General features: G+C 41.3%; 1 non-coding gene across 1 annotated transcript; it reads right to left on the reverse strand.

Moving 5' to 3' along the window:
- Positions 1-14663: 14663 nt before the first annotated feature.
- LOC132655661 (small nucleolar RNA SNORA17) lies at positions 14664-14795 on the reverse strand. The gene has a single exon (XR_009593452.1). It is a non-coding gene; the product is annotated as a small nucleolar RNA SNORA17 (small nucleolar RNA).
- Positions 14796-15340: the final 545 nt, after the last annotated feature.

Consider the following 15340-nt stretch of genomic DNA (forward strand, 5'->3'; position numbering starts at 1 on the left):
CTTTACACTTGATTCCCACTAGAAAGGCAACTGCTTTCAAAATTTTGTGCTGTTTTATGTTTGTTGGTTATTTCTTTATGTCTAAGTATCATACATTTTTAATTTTAGGTTTTTTATATCCTTTCAACTGACTTCCATTTTCACAAACTCCCCAATAGAACTGTGAAGCCTCATGGAATCATATTGTTATAAAAGAGCAAAGGAACTCTGTCAGGTTTGGTTGGGGATAATAATGGGTTTTGCTATAGCACGCTCACACACGCATGTCATGATTTTCTCTGGCCTCTCTTCCTCCATCTCCACCTTCCGCATCCTTTCCTGCTTCCACGTCTCCAATAGTCCTCTCTTTTGCTTTCATGTCACATGTATTCTACTAGCTGCTCTTGTTTTATTTCTTCCCCTTCTATGTCTTTCTTTTCATAGTTCCATTTCTACTTCAACATTATATCTACATATCATATCATATCATATCATATCATATCATATCATATCATATATCATATCTCCTCTCTATCTATCTAGCTATCTGTATGCACACACATATATAAACGTGAGTAAAAACAGTCATATATGTGTGTGATATAAATTTAATGTAGATTATGCCTATAAGAGAAAATACATCATATTTATCTTCATGAATCTGGCTTATTTTACATGCTTTCCAGCTCCCTTCATTGAACCCTTTGTGTATATGCCTAGGAGTGGCACAGCTGGGTCACATGGTGATTCTGTTTTCAACTCTGACCTGGGAGTTCTCGTTGAAAGCTTCAGGAGCCTCTGTTATTTCTTTGTCTCCTAGACCAGTGTCTTGATTTTTAGTTTGATCAGGTGAATCTTATAACTTCCTGAGAAAGTACAGTGAGGTGAAGGTTTTGGGATGGTGATCATCTGAAACGGTCCCATCCCAACCTCACAAATGATTGGTCTCTTGCTGCACAGCAGAGTCTCGCTTACAGCCGTGTCTGTGTGTGAGTCCAGTGTTTCAGGCTGGTAAAGCCACGTCACTCTCTGCTGTGTGGACCTTTGTGGGTTGTTGTTGTTGTTTTCTACTGTCTCACCAGCTGATAATCTTGACATGTCTTTCTCATCATCTCCAGAATCACATTGCTCTTCTGAAGCACTCAGACTTTTTGCTCTGTGTGTGATTTACTTTTCCAATATTTTCTGTGCTCTGAAATTCAGTGATGTTTCAGCTGAGTGTGCATTTCAGTTCATTGTCTCTTACTATCATTGTGATACTTTGCCATCTAAATATCATATTTGGTTTTTATCATAAAAACCATAAAATGTTTTTAGCTATGGGAATATTTCGTCTATCTCTGAATTATTTTGGTCACATTTGTTTTCTATCTTGTTTTGTTTTCTTCTTGGAACTATGATAAGACACTGGTAGTATACTGGGATTATGGTTTTTGTTTTGTTTTTATTTTTTTATGTTTCTTGACTTCTTTCTAGTTCTTTCCCTTTTAGAGGAAATCTTTAGCCTTATTTTTCAACACACCTATTAAATTTCAGTATTTTCTTTCTTTGCGTTTTTAGTTAAAATAGATTGTTCTCTCAAACAATACATCTCAACCAGTTTCCCCTTCCTCTGCTTCTCCCAGCCTGCCTCCCCCTCAACTTCTTTCCTCTCTCTCAGATCTACTCTCCTTCCATTTCCCTTCAGAAAAAAGAAGGCCTTCAAGAGACAACAACCAAATGGGACAAAAAAACAAGATACAATAAGAAAGGCAAAAACTCTCACACTGAGGCTAGACGAGGCAACCCAATAAAAGGAAAAGAATTTTAAGAACAGGCAAAAGAGTCAGAGAAACACTTGCTCCCACTGTTGGGAGTTCTACAAAAACACCTGCCTAACTCCCGATGCAGACAGACCCACTCAGTTCCCCGTGATTGCTGCTTCAGTCTCTGTGAGCTCATATGAGCCTTGCTTATTCGATTCAGTGGGCCATGTTCCCCTGCTGTCCTCCATCCCTCTGACTCCTACAATTTTAGCTTATATTCAGGGCTTTAAAAGGCATGTTTAAAAGTATGTGTTTCATCTGAGTCCTGTAAAATATTTAAAGAAATTTTGCTGACTGTTCTTTCTGATCCATGTAGTTTACAATCACATTTTTTATTTTATTCTTGCTTTTCTTAATTTTTATCTTTTCTCAAATAGTTGCTGATTTTGGTGCTTTTTTACTTAACAGTAAAACACTCTCAGATTTTAGTAAAACTCCAACTAGGAAGCTTACATGTATGTGTGTGTGGATGCAATTTAGAGATCAAGAACCACAGAGGTAGGCATTACCAAGAAAACACAAGAGGTGGAGGAGAGAATCTTAGGCATTGAAGATACAATTGAAGAAATTGATACATATCTCAGAGAAAATGTTAAGACAGAACTTCCTGGCACAAAACATCCAAGAAATCAAAGATGCCATGAAAACACAAAACCTAAGAATAATAGGAAGAGACAAAAAAGGAGATTCCAGGCCCCAACATCCAGAAAAACATATTCAAGAAAAACCATAGAAGAAAATTTCTCTAACCTAAAGAAAAAGCTACCCTTAAACATACTTACAGAACATCAAACAGACTAGACCAGCAGGGAAAGTCCTCCCACCACACAATAATCAAAACACTAAATATACAGAACAAAGAAAAAATTAAAGCAATAAGGAAAAAAGGCTAAGTAATACAAACGTAGACCTATCAGAATCACACCTGACTTCTCAACGGTCTATAAAAGCTAGAAGGGCCTGGACAGATGTCATGCAAAAACTAAGTGACCACAGATGTCAACCTATACTACTATACCCAGGAAACCTTTCAATCACCATAGATGAAGAAAACAAGATATTCTATGACAAAACTAAATTTAAACAATATCTATGCAGCAACCCAGTCCTACAGAAGATACTAGAAAAAAAAACACACTACAACCCAAGAAAACATAGGCTATAGATACCTTCACAACAAAAATAATCAAAAGAAAACAAGCATACAAACACACTATTACCACCAACTCCACAGTAAAAGAAACTAACAGTCATTGGTCACTAATATCTATCAACATCAACGGATTCAACTCTCCAATAGAAAGACACAGGCCACCAGATCAATTGTGGAAACAGGATCATCATTCTGCTGCATTCAAGAAACACACCTCAGCAACAAATATGGACACTACCTCAGAATAAAGGACTGGAAAAACGATTTCCAAGCAAATGCACCCAAAAAGCAAGTGGAGTAGCCATCCTAATATCTAATACAATAGACTTTCAATCAAAATTAATCACAATAGATGGGAAATGACATTTCATTCTCATCAAAGAAAAAAAATCCACCAAGAGTACATCACAGTCCTGAACATCTATGCCCCAAACACAGGGTACCTGCATTCATTAAAAAATTATTAAACTTTAAATCACATATTGATCTCAACACATTAGTAGTGAAAGACTTCAAAACCCAACTCTCACCAATGGACAGATAATCAAGACAGAAAGCTAAATATAGAAACAATAAAGTTAAAAGAGGTCATGAATCAAATGGACCTAATAGGCATCTATAGAACTTTTCATTCAAAAATGAAAGAATATACTTTTTTTCTCAGCACTACCTGGAACCTTCAAAACTGAAAATGTACTTGGTTACAAAGCAAACCTCAACTCATACATGAAAGTTGAATTAATCCATTGTCCTTTATCAGATCAGCATGGATTAAGGCTAGACCTCAACAACAGAAACAACAAAAGACTACACATGGAAACTGAACAACTCCCTGCTCAATGATCACTGGATGAGGGAAGAAATAAAGAAACAAATTAAAGACTTCCTAGAATATAATGAAAATGAAAGCACAACATACCCAAACTTATGGGACACCATGAAAGCAGTGCTAAGAGGAAAGCTTATAGCACTAATAAAGCCTTCTTAAAGAAATTGGAAAAAACCCATATTATCAATTTTATAGATCACCTAAAACTTTAGAAAAAAAGAAGCAAACATACCCAAGAGGAGTAGACAGCAGGAAATAATCAAGCTCAGGGATGAAACAAAGAGCAATACTAAGAATCAAGAAAATGAAGAACTGGTTCTTTGACAACCCCCTAGCCAAACTAACTGAAAGACAGAGAGACAATATCTAAATTAACAAAATCAGAAATGAAAAGGGGGACACAAAACACAAACTGAGGAAATCCAACAAATCATTGGGTTTTACACCAAATTGAAAAATCTAAAGGAAATGGTCATCAGGGCAATGCAAATCAAAACAACTCAGAGATTCCTTCTTACACCTGTCAGAATGACCAAGATAAAAACCTCAAGTGACAACACATGTTGGTGAGGGTGTAGAGATAAGGGAACTCCATTGCTGGTGGGAGTGCAAACTTGTACAACCATGTTGGAAATCAAGCTGGCAACAATTTTCAGAAAACTGGGATTAGCCATACCTCAAGACCCAGCTATACCATTCCTGGGCATGTACCCAAAACAGTCTCCACCATACAACAAGGACATTTGCACAACCATGTTCATAGCATCTTTCTTCATAATAGCCAGGAACTGGAAAGAACCTAGATGTCCTTCAACTGAAGAATGGATAAAGAAACTGCTGTTCATTTATACAATGGAATACCACTCAGCTATTAAAATAAATACATCATGAAATTTGCAGGCAAATGGATGGAACTAGAAAAGATCATCCTGAATGAGATAACCCAGACCCAGAAAGACACATAGTATGTATTCACTTATAAGCGGATTTTAGTCATATAATACAGAATAGACATACTACAATGCACAGACCTCAAGAAGATAAATCTGGTGGACATCTTAGACTTCATGTGTGCCTACTATTTTGGAGAGTGGGACATGTCTCTGAAACATACTATGTTGCCTGCTTTCTAATCACTTCCCCCTGATGGGACTTCCCCACAAGGCCACAGGGGAGAAAGATGAACTCAGTTCTCATGTGAATAGATGAGCTGGGGTGTCTACATAGGGGGCTCCCCTAATCTGAGGAATAGGGTAGTGGAGATGCGGGAGGAAGGGTGGTCCTGGGAGGAGAGGAGGAAAGGGCCTATGACCAAGATATAAATTGAATTAATAAAAAAAGAAAAAAGAATACTTTACAAAAATGTATTCTTAAGATTTCAAATTTGAATCAAATCTCTCCAGCATAATTTTAAGACAGAAATATCCATATCCATATGACAATATAAGATATGCATGCATTTAAATAATGTCTAAATTGACACAGCTAACTATATTGGAAAACCCATAAGGCACCGTTTCTGGGTTGTACTTCATTTATTGGCTTGTGTCATGGTTATATATAAGTCTACTGTATGATTTTCAGTAGATAAAATTTATTTTGTTTTAGATACTATTTTGGTGAGTGTCATATTTTGCAATGAAAACACTTATAAAAGAATGAAGGACGGTTCACCAATTAGGAGTGCTTGCTGTTTTTGCAGAGGGCTGGAATTTGGCTTGCAGCACCTGTATCTCTGCTCATAACTGCTTGTAACTCCTCTTCAGAAGATCCAATTTCTTCGTCTGGTTTCCAAAGGCACTCACATGCATGTGTGCATGAAGACATACATAGAAACACACACAGAAATAATAAACAATGAGAACTAAGGAATATGGTTTCCAGTCCCACAAACAATGCTCATACTATCACCCTGTAGGTTTCACTGAGGCTTATGAGCAGGTCTCCACAACTTTCTGAGGGCAGCTGTATTTGTCAATGCCTATGTATTTTTTTTAAATAATTAGATTTATATATTTTATGTGTGTGAATGTTTTGCTTGCATGTATATCTGTGCACCACATGAGTTCTTGGGCCAGCAGTGGCCAGGAGAGGCCATTGGATCCTCTGAAACTGGAGTTTAGGATGATTGTGGATCACCATATGGGTGCTGGAAGGTGGACTTGAGTCCTTAGCAAAAGTAACAAATTATATTAATTTCCAAGCCATCTGTCCAGCCCCCAATGTCTGTTTTTTATTTTTGCACATTTCTGTAATTGTTCCAGGGAATACTCTACCACCTAGTCACTGAGGTAGCATTTACTTATCTGTTCAACATTCCTAAAGCAGAATACAGGAAGGGGTTTAGGGCTCATTATTGTCTTATTAACTAATAAGGCATCTCCACACTGTCCCTAGGACATCTTATCCGATTCAGTGCTGCACGCATTTAGAATGTCCATGCTTTAGTTTTTCCATGAACAGATTCTGCTAGCAGACAGAAAAGATGCAGAGGGATACAACTTCTTACATATTCTTTCAAACAAATAAGTTGTTGCCTGCCATCCCTTCTATTACCCCTTTGGGAGGATGCTACCATTTCTCAACATTTTCTCATGTTCTATGAGTGATATGAAGTGCCTGTGTGGATTCCTCTTGAACTCATTTGGTATTTTTATTTTTTATTTTTTTGGCCCCTCTATCCATCTTCCAAAACCCTGCAACCGTTTCTTACAATTTCCTTTTGTGGTGTTTGTGACTTGATGAATGTCTTGGGTTGAATTGTTCACTTTCCCGCCTCCTGCAGACTTCATATTATTGAAATCATTGCTCAGACTTTGGAATATGACCTTATTTGGAGATAGGGTCTTCATAAAGGTAATCAATACAGTGGAGAGAGAAAAAGAGACTGATGTTTCTAGTCTTGCTTTATTTTTTCTTTTCCTTCTTATTTTTTTCTTGTTTCCTCCTCTTCTTCCTCCTCCTTATCTTCCTCCTTTTTTCCTCCTCCTCCTTTTCTTCTTCTTGTGAGGCAATGTCATTTGTAGCCTAGGATGGCCTTGATTTTTTGGTCCGCCTGCCTTTACTTTCCCAGTTCTACAATTATAGTCATATGCCACCACACCCAGTTTCTTCCTGTAGTTTTATTCTTGCACAGCCCAATTTTAAGTCTCAAAGTAAGATTGCATAATTCTAACCATTTTAAGGAACTCGGGCCAAGAAAACGGAATAATTTTTCCTAGACGATAAAAGTCAGAACGTGGGAAAGGTAGAGCTTAAATGAATTTGGGTGCTGCGTTCATCACACTCAGCTTTATAGTTTACAAGAATAGAGCAGAGCCACATGGCTAGAAGAGTGAACCAGAGATTTCTCGGGGACCAGAGGCTCTGTGACCTTTCATTATCCATGAAGACACAGCTAGCACTTTGTGATGGATTCCCTGAGCAAACTAGTTTCAGGTCAGGTGGTGCTCACTGTGTCACCTGTGCCATAGAAGTATCACAACCACCTGGAATCAAGGGTGCTTCTTCAGAGGTTTTCCTGAATCAGAACCTCACTTTAACAAGACTTCCCAGGTGCTCTGAATGTGCAGCTACGTCTGAGAAAGAGACAAAGAAACTCATTAAATGGCCAGAGTCTGGGTGCTATTCACAGAGCCCTGTTCTGTCAGAGGGGGCATTTTTGCTCCTTTATACATCACCAGACTCCCTTGCCATTTCAGTAGATCCTTCCCTGAGATAGCTATGGCTCCTGCTCTCAAAGGTTGCTGTAAGAATGCCCACATCCCTGCAAACCTTTCTTCTCACCCAGGCTCGCTGTCACTCTTAATTGTTGTGTGATTCATTTCTCTGAACGCCGTGGAGATTCTCTGGCTGTTTGGAATCATTTTGGTCCACCCATCAGCATGCATAAGAAAGTTCCCATCTCAGACTCATGGAGTTCATCACTCATGGAGCACCCGTGGGAGAATAGCTTCAAGATCTCTGCGTTAAGGAGTTTTAAAAGCGATTCTTTACAAAACATATTAAATCTTGATATCGTTAAGTTCTTATTTATTTTCCTTTATCTAGCTCGGATACCCAAGCCAAGAATATTTCTTGACTGATTTATTGCAGAAAGTAAACAAACATTTACGTCATCACTTTACTGCGGTACAGCGGGATGCTGTTTGCTTCAGTTTTTACACCCTGGTGAATGTTTTCTGATCAAGTGTTGCTGGAGAAAGGCACTTCAGTGTTCACATCGGCAATAATCTCCTAGGTGCCGGGAGTACCACGGGCTGTATGGCGCTGTGTAATCTTGGTTCTGGACAGGGAGTTTGTGTGGTAAAGAGAATGTGCTGAATGGTCCAGTCCCCTTGGCATGAGTCACCTCTCCTCTGAGAGATAAGAGAAACATGGTTACTGTGCATCCTTATTTGACTTTGTTAGCTGGGAGGGTTGTATGGACTCAGAGTGAAATTTGAATTATCTGTGTTTAAAAGGCATCTCGTTGTTTTGGTTTGAAGAATGAATGAAAGAATTCTCCGGATTCTAAAGAAAAGGATAAACGGAAGTCTTCAGGAATAGGGACGGGACATCACCTTTAATAAAGAAAAACATTTTCAGCTTCTCATTCATTGTCTCCAGCCCCCTCCAAGAGCTGTTCTCCGCTAGTGGGATTCAAACCATATATTTGAACTTCCCCTGTATATACAACCGTCCCCAAGTACACAATTTCTGTCTTCTGTAAGATGTGGGTGGATGTTGCATGGTGAAGAGCTGGGGCTCAGAGTGAAGCTGGAGATTCATGAGGCTTTGGAGTCTCTGAACAAGCATGGGATGTTTGCGAAAGATCTTAGGGTTGTGCGTTGCTGCTCTTCTCCAAAGCTTGTTTTGGCAAATTACATCTCAAAAACTCTGCCCAAACCATAGCAAAATCCTATCTCCTTGAAACTGTAATGAAACTTGGCACAGTTTTCATCAAAAGAAAATAACAGAGACAAGAACACAGAGAGAAGGTCGGATCTGGACCGGAATAGAAGTCTGTTTAAAGAAGCCCTGGTTCTAGGGCCTCTTTGGGGACAGTTGATGCCTTGATCCTGCTATTTAAACAAAATTCTAAGCCTCTTGCTTATGTGAGTCTACAGAATATCCATCTTCACTCCCTGTCCCTTCCCTCCTTATCAGGGCCTCTCGCTTGACACTTTCCCGACCAGCTACTTTTCTGATTTCTAACCTCAGCCCTCCTTCCTCCTTCCTTCATCATTGCTACTTTCTCCACCGTGGCAGAGCTTGGCCTCACCTAGATTTAAGAGAGTCAGTTTTAACATTTTTTTAAATTTTTTTTTTTTTGCAAAAGCATCCAGATTTCCTTCCAAACTAAAATATTGCTGGGATACAGAATTAACAAAATGTAACTAATGAGAAAAATAAAATTATGGAAAAAAATATCACCTTTCCAGCTGGGAGCCAACTCCTCAGAGGAAAGCTCTGACACTTGCCTGTGGTAGAATTATGAAATTTTATGAATTTGCCGTAGGCAAAGTTTGCTTCCTGCTGAGACCTAAACATCTGTATTTTTTTTCCATAAAGATCAATGTTCACAATATTTTTCTAGTAAAAAACATCACCTCACAGTTTTTGTCCAGGGCTGTATGAAAATGAAAACAACAGCATCTATGACACAGCCTCTTTAACTGTCCTTTCTTCTTTTATTCTGATGTGCAAGGACGGAATGGGCTCTCATGACACAGTATCAGGAGACATCATTTTTCAAGTCAATTTTTAAACTTTTGAGAATTTCATACATGCGTACTATACTTAAATCACTATATCGGTGACGTATTCCGTTAAAGGAATGGTTGCAGTGTTCTCTTGCATTTCCTTCCCACCTGCATTAAAGTCTCTTTTCTTTTTTCTGTTGTTTAATACATAGATTATTACATCTATGTATGTATGTATGTATGTATACATGTAAATGTGCTATATATTATTTTTGAACTGAATTTCACTGAGCTGGTAAATGTAGAGACAGCTAAAACAGTCAGGCCGTTGGGGGTTTGCTTTGTAACCCCCATATTTGCCTTGGTCTAAGGGCCCATTGGAAATCCAGGTTAAGAGGTTAAGCCATGGATTACTGCTGACACATAAAACCTACTGCGTACCTTCCAGAGCCTCCGTTCCCAGTTGTACACATCACAGCTGCAAAACACGGGTTTTTACAAATCTTGGCTTAATGTTCTATTTAAGAAGAATGGCTGACTTCGCCATCCCAATCAAATGTTTATCTGCCTGACCTTTCATCGATTCCAATTTGGAGTAAATTTACAATGCTAATACAGTCAGAGTAAAACTGTAACATTAATCACTATCAAAAGGTAGTTTATTGCACTGCTCCGTGCAAGGCTACTTTGAAATTGCTCTTTAATTCTCGCAGCAGCCCTCTGCATTATGTATGGTTGTTAGCCATCCTCATTTCAGAGAGGTAAACGGAAGCCTGGAGTGGGGTTAGTAGCTCTCTCAGAAGTATATGTTGAGGTGTCTAAATATAAGCCTTCTGGTACTGGGAGCAAAACTTCTGAATACTGACTTAATTTTCTTTATATTCAACAAGACTTCCTTTACAGATATTCTTGAAATGCAGTTTTGTCAAGGTTTTGAATAGTTAAAAAATAAAACCCGGATGCAGCTACAGCATCAGGAGGAAGGGAAAGGAACGATCAAGGAAAAAGAGGTCCAGTGTGGGAAGATTTCTTTCTGGTCAGTATTGTTCCCTGAGACCAATGCTGGGCGGGAGGACAAGGGCAGTCTCTTATTCACCAAATCACCAATTAAATGTGTGAATGGGCAGACAGCAAGGAGCACCGGATTCTATACAAAGAGCTGTGTTCCCTTCTTGGTGCGCTCCCTGCTCGGCAATTATCAGCCTTGTGTCTCATTTTCTGGGAGAATTAGAGAAGATGACAGTATCAGAAGCCATCAATCATGGATGGACATTCTGTGCCTAAATGGCAGGGCAGAAGCGAAAGTGAGAGGCACCAGAGGACTACCTGATCACGTGGCTGATCTATCACTATCATTAACAGGGAGACTCGTGACTCCGATGTTTTAACAATTGTTTATCGTTGGATTATAGTTCATTTGTGGGGGAAATGCTCCCAGGTACCTCTTGTGTTTTTTGCGTTTTGTCATAGGGTCCAATCGAGATGGCTCCTTTTGTGTTCCATCCATGGAGGTGAAGGAGGCCCATGTCAACCTCTGCTTGCTGCTTTCAACCGTTTACCTCTCCGGTTCTTCCCACGTTTTCTCGGTCCACATCCAGCGTTTTTGAGTTTCCTATCTCGGAGCAGCAGTGTGCTCATTAAAGCTGCGGGTTGACACTGCCATTCTCTGCCGATCTTCTTGGAGGCTGCCAGAGCAATGTTTGTACAGCTGGGGCCTGTTTTCCAATCAAGAGAGGCCAGAGAGTCTGCTAATGAGCAATCCCAGAGAACGTGCCCAGGTGAAGACCGTGTGGTTTGAATGTCTCTTTTCACATTTATTTCTTTGTAACATAAGTCCATTAGTCAGGCAAATATGTCAATTTGGTGCCATCAATGTCAGCAATACACTTGCCTTGCTTTTTGGATTTTATTCCCCAGTATTTTGCCAGAGGCAATTACTGCAGAGCTTTGTTTTGGAGACACTGTAGAGTTCTGGCCAAGAATTTCCTGGCTGAAAGTGCCAGACAGAGTTCCCACTGAATTCACTTCTTCCAGAAAGTCACTAATCACCATACAGAATGCTCAGAGAACCCTGCCACAAAAGCATTGAAAGGACAGAGCATGGCTCCTCTACGGGGGCCGCTGGGTTTCAGATTACCCTGGGCAGTGGTCCTCAACCTGCGGGCTGCAACACCTTTGGAAAACCTCTGCCTCCAAAAAACATTCACATTATGAATTGTAACAGTAGCAAAATTACAGTTGGGAAGTAGCAACCAAAGAAATTTATGGTTTGGGGGTCTTGTATTTAAAGGTTGCAGCATTAGGAAGGTTGAGAACCGCTGCTCTGGGTGTTCATACAGAGGCAGAAACGAGCTCCGGGTGAGGGAAAGCACGGCGGGCAGATGCTGGGGTGGGAGAGACCCAGCCACGCAGCATTGTGTCGTTGGAGTTTAAGCTCAGGAGCCAGCGTGAGAGGCCTGAGAAGGAAAGCCAAACACTAGCGGTGCTGCAGTAAAGCTGGGTTTTTTCAAGGGTGAGATTTTGTGAGTCTGGAGCTACTTCTCCATGCTCTCAGCGTTCTCGCTCCACGTCAGGCTCGGAGTTACGAAACTGTTCACGGGAAGGGCTGGGCAACTGCAGATCTCCTGCATACAGTTAGAAGTCGGACCTGTGCAAATGCCACCCAGAGGAGCAGGGCAGCTCAAAAGACAGAAAAGAAAGTGGCGACTGGACTGAGCAGGCCATCTCATGCATTTCTGATGAGCTTCTCCTTTTGGAGAGAGAAGAATAGAGGCAAGGATAAGCGCTGCTATTCTGCCAGGGGCTCCTCCTTAGGGGAAGTTGAGGCAAGATCTCGATGTCAGCTCAAGACTCACCCATAGCACCTACCCATAACTCCCTGCAGAGCTTTCCAGGGGCTGATCTGCCCACCTGTAGTCTTTTCCCCTGCCATCCGCTCCCCACACAAGCGCACATTCCTAGAATGCTGAGCTCCTTATCCTGCTAGGACCACCTCTGTTTCCTAGCAACTGACTGTTTTTCCTGTCCTCCCCTTCCCAGCGTTTCCTTGGTGTCTTCCCAACTAACTGCTTCCAGAAAGCATGTTAGTGCTATGCTGAATTGTCCTCTCCTACACTGGGTAAGACTGGAGCTCCCAGCGTTCCCATGGGAGGCTCTGTGATGGCCCACCTAGATTTGCTTCTCCAATCCTCCTCATTTATTAGCAGAACATTTCTTAGGCATAATGGAAACACTTTCCTTTCATGTAGGAGTGAATTTTGAGTGAAATGTGGACATTCTGAATATAATTTTTTAGAGACAACTTTGCAAAACAGGGAATTTGGCTCATGTGCTTTCTCTTTCTCTCTCTTTCTTTCTTTCTTTCTTTCTTTCTCTTTCTTTTCTTTTCTTTTTTTTTTTTTTTTTACATCTGCTCTTCTTTCTTCTTTCCCTAGAAATGAATTGTACCAGTTCTTCAGTTGTGACCAGGATCCAGGAGGATGAAAGAATGATGGAAGCAAACAGTAAAAAGTTCCTGGTACCAGATGAGATGATAAAACCTCATCTGGTTATCTTAGCCTTGGGGTTATCTTATCCTGCAGTATCTTGTTAAATGAATGACACAATTAAATTCCTTCCTCTTAGACCTTCTGTTCACTAGGCATTTCTGCTACTTGTGGACCAATGCATTTCTGGTTAATACTGTGCCTCTAACTGTGCTTTAAAAAAAGCCATATTATTGGTTCTTAGTGAATTTTACCTCATGCACACCAGTCCCACTCATATCCCCCTCCTCTGGTACCTGTCCCCCACCTTTGCAACTTCCCCCATCATATAAAAAAAAATCTCATTGTGGAAGCTGTAGTGTATTACAGAAAACCCTTTTGTCCACACTCTTTTTTTTTTCATCAATTACACTTTATTCATTCTGCATCCCCCCATAAGCCCCTCCCTCCTCTCCTCCCAATCCCACCCTCCCTCCTCCCTCTGCTTGCATGCCACTCCCCAAGTCCACTAATAGGGGAGGTTCTCCTCTCCTTTCTGATCTTAGTCTGTCAGTTCACATCAAAAGTGGCTGTATTGTCCTCTACTGTGGCCTGGTAAGGTTGCTCCCCCCCCCCAGAGGGAGGTGATCAAAGAGCAGGCCAATCAGATTATGTCAGAGGCAGTCCCTCTTCACATTACTATGTAACCCAATTGGACTCTGAACTGCCCTGGGCTACATCTGTGCAGGGGTTCTAGGTTATCTCCATGAATAGTCCTTGGTTGGAGTATGAGTCCCTGGGAAGTTCCCTATGTTCAAATTTTCTTGTTCTGTTGCTCTCCTTGTGGAGACCCTGTCCTCTCCAGCTCTTGTCCACACTCTTTTGTTTGCAAATATTCATTGCAATGGCTCCTGGTCTGGTATGAGGCCTCTGGCTTCTGTGACTCTATCAATACCTGAGCCTCACTGGGACTCTTCTTGGATATCCTGTTGTTGCCTTGTGTCATAAAAACCTGTACTTTTGGATCATGTAGGGCCAGCCCCTTCATGCACTCTAGCAGTTCATTGATTGGGTAAATGTTGGGATGGACCAATTCAAAGCCCCAAATCTGGGGCTGAGAGGTATCTGAGCTGGTCAACCCACTGGCTCCCCTGCTCACCAGCACCCTCCTGCAATCGTGGTCAGCTCTACCCTGCTACCCTGCTACCAGGTGAGGTGCAGGGCCTACTCTTCTGAGTACTGCAGCAGGTGAGGGGCAGGGCCAGCTCTCCTGTGTGCCATAGGTGGCAAGGTGAGTGGGGCATCTCTCGCTTGCCTATGTTACTACACATCAGAGAAGCAGCAGGACCAGCTCTCCCGTGCCTGTATCCTTGGGACTAGCTCACCTACAATCCCCACAATGTGTGGGCCCCCTCCCCTGAGTACTACAGCTGCCCCCCGAGACATGGGCCCCAGTGGTAGCAGAGGCCAGAACCCCACCATGGTCCCAGGTACTCACATCAGGCTGTTCCTCACTACCCTTGGGTCTCCAGTTCTGCATCTCTTCATCGTCATGCCCACATCCTCTGCTTCTCTTTCCCCACCACTCTCTTGCTCCTCTTAATGGCACCTGTGGTTTCTGAGTGACTGGAGTGGTCTCAGGAGTTTGATGTCCTGCTTGTGCCTTATGACACGGGGCAGGGGTCATCTCTGGCATGGTCTGGTTCCCCCCCCCGCCATGGTAACCTTGGGCTTACTTTTTAAAAGAGGAATGTTAAGCTACTAAGCATTCAGATGTTCATGGGTCAGAACGCTGAGGGTAGGCACAGCCTCTCACTTCTCTCTGCCACGTCCCAACACATGTGACACAGCAGCCACACCTGCAACCCATTTAGCGGCAGATGATCACTGTGGTTTTCATTGCAACTTATTCTCTCCCTCTCCATAGCTGTCTGTGAAGAACTTGAGATCGTGTTTAGTTCTCTTGCTTTCTGTGCACCAAAAGGGCTTCCAGAATGCTCCAAGCCCCTCATTTGAATCTGGGAGGTTTTTGATGTTACCACAGAAGCCGGTTTTCTCTCTGTGGATGACAGTTGCTGCAGTTATTAACATTGCATGTCTGTCCATAAAACCCACAACTTAAGTGGCCGCTGGTAATGCAATTCAGTAACCCACAGATTTAAAATCATAAGACTGGTTTTAATATATAATCTGTGTTATTAACTTCATAGTATAACATGAAACCCGTCACTATTTAATTGAAGAAAGAAAATATTGGCAGAAATCTCAATAAATCAGAGAAAGGCAAGACTGGGCTCAGTTCTAGAAAATTGTCTGCTGTTGAATTCAATGAATTTGGAAATGCATTGAATTTATAATTTAGAGTTAATTCATTGTTTAACTTTCTTGCAAGGTATTGATCACAGATCATTACCCCTGCTCCCTCA

This window comes from Meriones unguiculatus, chromosome 7 (genome assembly GCF_030254825.1).
Source record: "Meriones unguiculatus strain TT.TT164.6M chromosome 7, Bangor_MerUng_6.1, whole genome shotgun sequence".
Lineage (NCBI taxonomy): Eukaryota > Metazoa > Chordata > Mammalia > Rodentia > Muridae > Meriones > Meriones unguiculatus.